This window comes from Armigeres subalbatus, chromosome 1 (assembly GCF_024139115.2).
Source record: "Armigeres subalbatus isolate Guangzhou_Male chromosome 1, GZ_Asu_2, whole genome shotgun sequence".
Classification (NCBI taxonomy): Eukaryota; Metazoa; Arthropoda; class Insecta; order Diptera; family Culicidae; genus Armigeres; species Armigeres subalbatus.
Window position 1 is genome coordinate 273,107,409 of NC_085139.1, and position 6,000 is coordinate 273,113,408.

Below are 6,000 nucleotides of genomic sequence, written 5' to 3' on the forward strand. Positions count from 1 at the left end.
TCAAATCCTGCTGAGGATTTGTTCCAAATCCTGCCGAGGATTTGTTTGAAATCCTGCCGAAGAATTAATTCAAATTATGCCGTAGATTTTACTCAAAACTTGCTAAGGACTTCTTCCAAATCCTGCCGAGGATTTATTTAAAATCCAGCCGAGGATTTGTTTTAAATCATGCCAAGCATTTCCAAATCCTGCCAAGCATTTCCAAATCCTGCCAAAGATTTTTCCCCAATCCTACAGAGGATTTTTTCCAAATCCTACCGAGGATTTTTTCCAAATCCTGCCGAGGATTTGTTCCAAATCTTGCCGAGGATTTGTCCCAAATACTGCCGAGGCTTTGTTCCAAATCCTGTAGAGGATTTGTTCATAATCCTGCCGAGGAATTTTTCCCAATCCATCTGAGAATGAGTCCCAAATCCTGCCAAGGATTTGTTTCAAATCCTGACGAGAATTTGATTCAAATCCTGCTGAGGATTCGATCGAAATCCTGCTGAGGATTTGATCAAAATCCTGCCAAAGATTTGATTCAAATCCTGCAGAAGATGTTTTCCAAACCAAACCGAGATTTTTGTTGATTTTTTGTTTCAAATTCTGCCAAGGATTTGTTCCAAATCCTGCCGAGGATTTGTTCAACATCCTTCCGAGGATTTGTTCCAAATCTTGCCTAGGTTTTGTTCGTAATCCTGCTGAGGATTTGTGCCAATCTTTCCGAGCATTTGTATCAAATACTGTCAAGGAATTGTGTCAAATCCTGCCGAGTATTTGTTTCAAATCCTGCCGAGGATTTGTTTTAAATCCTGCCGAGGATTTGTTTTAAATCCTGCTGAGGATTTATTCCAAATCCTGCCGAGGATTTGTTCCGAATCCTGCTAGGGATTTTTTTTCTAAATTTTGCCGAGGATTTGTTTTAAATCCTGCTGAGGATTTATTCCAAATCCTGCCGAGGATTTGTTCCGAATCCTGCTAGGGATTTTTTTTTTCTAAATTTTGCCGAGTATTTGTTTTAAATCCTGCTGAGGATTCGATCCAAATCCAGCTGAGGAGTTTTTTTTCTAAATTTTGTCGAGGATTTGTTTTAAATCCTACTTAGGATTTATTCCAAATCCTGCTGGGGATTTTTTTCTCTTCATTTTGCCGAGGATTTGTTTCAAATTTTGCCGAGGATTTGTTCCAAATCCTGCCGAAGATTTGTTTCAAATCCAGCCGAAGATTTGTTTCAAATCCTGCCGAAGATTTGTTTCAAATTCTGCCGAGGATTTGTTCCAATTTTTGCTGAGGATTTGATTCAAATCCTGCCGAGGATTTGATGAAAATCCTGACAAGGATTTGATTCACATCCTGCCGAGGATTTGATTCAATACCTGCCGAGGACTGAATTCAAATCTTGCCGAGGATTTGATTCAAATCCTGCCGAGGATTTGATTCAAATCCTGCCAATGATTTGTTTGAAATCCTGCCGGGTATTTGTTTCTTATCTTGCCGAGGATTTGTTCAATTTTTGGCAAGGATTTGTTTAAAATCCTGACGAGAATTTGTTCATATTCCTGCCGAGAATTTATTTGAAATCCTGCCGAGGATTTGTTTCAAATTCTGCTGAGGATTTGTTTCAAATCCTGCCGATTATTTGTTTTAAATCCTGCCGAGGATTTGTTCCAAATTCTGCCGAGGATTTGTTCCAAATGCTGCCGACGATATGTTCCAAATCAAGCCGAGGATTTGTTCCTTATCCTGCCAAGGATTTGTTTCAAATCCTGCCGAGGATTTGTTTCAAATCCTGCCGAGTATTTGATTCAAATCCTTTGGATGAGTTGATTCAAATTCTGCCGAAAATTTGATTTAAATCTGCCGAGGATTTAATTTAAATCCTGCCGAGGATTTGATTCAAATCCTGCCGAGTACTCAATTCAAATCCTGCCAAGGATTTATTTGAAATCCTGCCGAGGATTTGTTTTCAATCTTGCCGATTATTTGTTTCAATTTTGCCTAGGATTTGTTTCAAATCCTGCCGAGAATTTGTTCCTAATCCTGCCGAGAATATATTTCAAATCCTGTCGAGGATTTGTTTCAAATCCTGCCGAGGATTTGTTTCAAATCCTGCCGAGGATTGTAAACAAATGTAAACGAAAACGAAATGCGAGCTAATGAAGCATCTTTTTGAATAAGCTCAGGAAAATATCGATCCAGTGATTGCTCCAGTTAGTCAAGATGAGCCCCAAGTTCCAATTTGAGATACTCATCTAAGTTGGTCCTTCCTTAATCAAACTCAAGCACAGTTTATCAAACATTTTAATACTTCCGACACTAGCTTTGCGTTGACAGTTTTTCAGCATTGCCGCGTAGGCTTACAAATTTCCTCTGAATTGAATCAGAATGGTTTGCATTGCCTATATCCCCAGGCTCAGCGACTTTAGTTGACCATGGTCAAAAGTATCTAATAGGTAAGTGAGACATTTCTGCCGCCGTTCTTCATTAGGGTTGCAGCAAATTAAGTCATTTCAGGAAAATTTTAATTTAATCTCTCAATTCAGAAACGCAGTTAAGAACATTGCCGTTTAATTATTATTGTGCGGCAGAGTAGAAAAGAAGGGTCTAGTGATTTGCATGCATTGCTTTGCTGAGTTCTTCGAACAAACGTGTGTTGAAAGCTGTAGATTTGATGTAGCTCACGATTCTTATATTTATGGAATGGCTACTCAATCCTTCATCCAATCAACACAAGTTTTTGTTTTTATAAACCCAACGCGACGTTTCAACGCAGGATTTGTGTCTTTTTCGAGAGGATTCTCACGAACAATCGATCCATAATCAGTAAAGTTCGATTATTTTATTCTTCTCCTTAATCCTGATTTCAACCCAAGCATTGAAGGTGCATCATGATGCTTTTCTATATTTGTACAAACTCACCCAACTTTTTCCTACTGCAAGCCACCAAAAAATCTATGTATTGTAGCAGTGATGCAGTCGCTTATGGTTGGAGTTTTCTAATCCTCACCGAGAAAAAACTTTTGTGTTTAGTTTTGTAATTTTCAGTGAAATTTATAAATTTATATTTGTTAATACAACAAAAATATGATAATTATACCATAAAACGTGTTCTTGATAGTTAAACCACAAAAAGGGTGCATTCTTCGCAAAAGTTTTACGGCCCCCAGGGGGTATTTGGACAAATTTTCGTCAGGATTTGGAAATGACTGTAATAGAATTTAAGACAAATGACGACAAGATAAAATCATTGGCAGGGTCTACAATAAGATTTCGGTAAAATCCCACATAGGATTGTACACAACCTGACAAGGCTTGAGACAACTTAGTGAAGGAATTCCGATTCCGAACAAATGGCTTACAGATTTGGTGCAAGAATTTGGGTTAAAAGGCTTACATGATTTGAGATGATTCTCCGTATCTTAAACAAATGTACGCTAGAGCTTGACATATTTTGGCCAGGATTTGAGAGATATCTTCGTTTGTATTTGAGATATTTTTTCAAAATTTAAGAAAAATGGAATGTCTCGTTTTATGTTGCTTACATGGATCTAGGATAATTATTTTTATGTTCCCACTATATTGCCTGATTCATGGTCACCGGTGCGCAGTTGTATTTAAAACTATTGTTTGAGTACGATAGAATAATAATTATTAAGCCAATACGTAGAAATATCACTCCATCATATGTTATTCCAAGTTATGGGTAAAACATTTTTTTTTTGTTTCAATAGATTCCGTATTACAGTCCCAACCCACAGCACTTAATATCATTATTATCTCTTATGTCCGAGAAACACACCCCCTACCATGCCTAAATATCCACTTCTTTTCTCGAATTCCAACACTGACTGAAGACAGAGGTCACACCTTGCATTCTAAACCGAACCAAAACAAAACAAAAAACGACACCGCTTCCATCAAGTTGCCACCGTTCCTAACAAGAACTTGATTTATGGTTCCATTCTCTTCCCCTGCCAATCACTTGCTGCAAAAGACGAAATCACTGGGGGGCTGCAGCGCACCTCACAATATTTCTTGAGCTGTTCCACTTATTCACCGAAGAACGGTTCCACTATTTACATATGAGCTTGCCACCACGCGTGTGTAAGACAATCGTTGATGAACGGAACTTCAGCAGCGTAAGTACGTGGACTGCCGAACTTCGTAACCTCCTTTCGTTGATCCGCAAAACAGAAAAAAAAAAGCAGAACTTGCTAGATCCCAAGTTCAAGTAACCACTTCTGGGCGAACACTCTGGTCCCAAGTCGACAGCAGAATCCTTGATCTTTCAACTCACTCCACTTCGCCGCTATTTCCAATGATCACTGCCCGAACCGAGCGTTAGAGCGATTCACAATCCACTGTGCATGTCACGTCTCTTGGCCGTCTTCACCGTCCAGCGCAGTTGTGGACGTTCGTCGTGGACTGCGGAAACCAATTTCTCGAGATGACCTTCACCAGAGTACTGCAGCACACGCGGAAAAAGTCGACCGATCGGACTCAGTGGTCACTTCGTTTGATCATTTCAAAAATTTCCAAAATTTCGGACCACAAACACATACGCGGCTGTGCCCACCCTCGCCGCCAGGAGAGCGCTCTTTCGGGCGGAGTAGCGAGCGGCGATGCAGGAGATCAAGGCTTTCTACATATATCAACAGAGTTGCGCGCTAGAGTGGTCCAAAATGTAGTAAGAACCCGGGAATGAAAGTCATATGGAGCTCGGGATGACCCTAGTTCTGTTTATTATTTATCGCGATTAGGTAAAGCTTTCCGTGCACTTTGATGAAAGTATAAAATCAGATCCTTGTACGAATTGTTAAAATTTATATCAATATTGCAGAGATTTCTAACAGAATTTGTGCCAGAATCGCCAAGTTTCCTCTTGACTCTTGCACGAATTAACTAGATTCCTATCGAAGTCACTCATAATGTTGATGGATTTGCTTGAATTCATATTTTATCCATAATTTGGGATGATTTTCCCATACAATCACTTTCCGTTAGTAAAGTTGATAATTTCAGATTTTTTCTAGGCACCAACACTTTCTTTGCATTGGCATGAAGATGGATCACTCTAATTCACATACTGCGACTCCACCTTCATTCGTTTGCTTCTTCCGTTTCTGTATCTACTTGCGCAGACGCTGTCGATGATTACGACTATATGGTGGTGATGACGGCTACCAATGATTAAGACACGCAGTTCACCAGTTGTATCAATTTCACCTGACCGAAATATTTGAGATCCCAGCAGGATCCGGATGAAAGGGTTCAAATTGTCAGCCGTATTTTGAACTTGGATGTCACTGTCACTCGAAATTTGCGTTGGTCATCACTGAATCAAGGAAATTTCTCCAGCAGTTAATGCAAAACACCTGCATTTTGTCACATCTTTAGAATCGAAAATAACTTGTTGAAAAAGCCCACAGCAAACATCTGCCCCCAAGTTACCCACGAAACCGGATCCCGATGGATTCTGCGCGGTCTTCTGCTTCACAAAAAAAACACAATCAGAAACGCGAAACACGCGCGCGCGTTACCACTTTCGGTTGGACGAGGGCGGTGCGAGGAAGACACCTGATTCTACCGCGCCGGACGACGAAATGACTTCAACGGAAGGATGGACACGACGATTGCGAGGAAACACGATTGCACGCAGGCTCTGCCCTACTGGCACTGAACTCCGAGACTGGTTTGGTGGGACCGGGCGGCTGCTGCAGCCGCGTGCCACGGCACTCATAGCGCGCTCTTTTGGGGGAGATTTTTATGTTGCGTTGTGAGCGGTGTCGGTGGGTGGCTACATGGGTGAAGAAAAATCAACTTGGATGATTTCAACGCGCGATGGTCTATCCGGCATGTGCCATCGATGTGGATAGCATCGGAGTGCGGTTCGTCGTCTTCTGAAGGAGCGCTTATGCTGCTCCGGAGAGTGAGAGTACAATCGTGAGTGTGCGCAAGAGTCGAATATTGGGTGTATGGCAGTGCAAGGTTTGACTAACAGATGGTCATCTAATGCCA

At 41.0% G+C, this 6,000-nt stretch overlaps 1 protein-coding gene across 4 annotated transcripts in view; it reads right to left on the reverse strand.

Moving 5' to 3' along the window:
• LOC134207616 (uncharacterized) overlaps nucleotides 1-5,633 on the reverse strand; it is a 238,131-nt gene extending 232,498 nt beyond the window's left edge. For 2 of the 4 annotated variants that reach the window (XM_062683340.1, XM_062683336.1), the window contains exon 1: nucleotides 5,434-5,633. The gene's annotated coding sequence lies outside the window, so the exon portion shown is untranslated. Of the gene's footprint in view, nucleotides 1-4,279; nucleotides 4,410-5,433 lie in introns of those variants that run through there. The other 2 variants (XM_062683337.1, XM_062683338.1) reach the window with 2 other exon arrangements.
• Nucleotides 5,634-6,000: the final 367 nt, after the last annotated feature.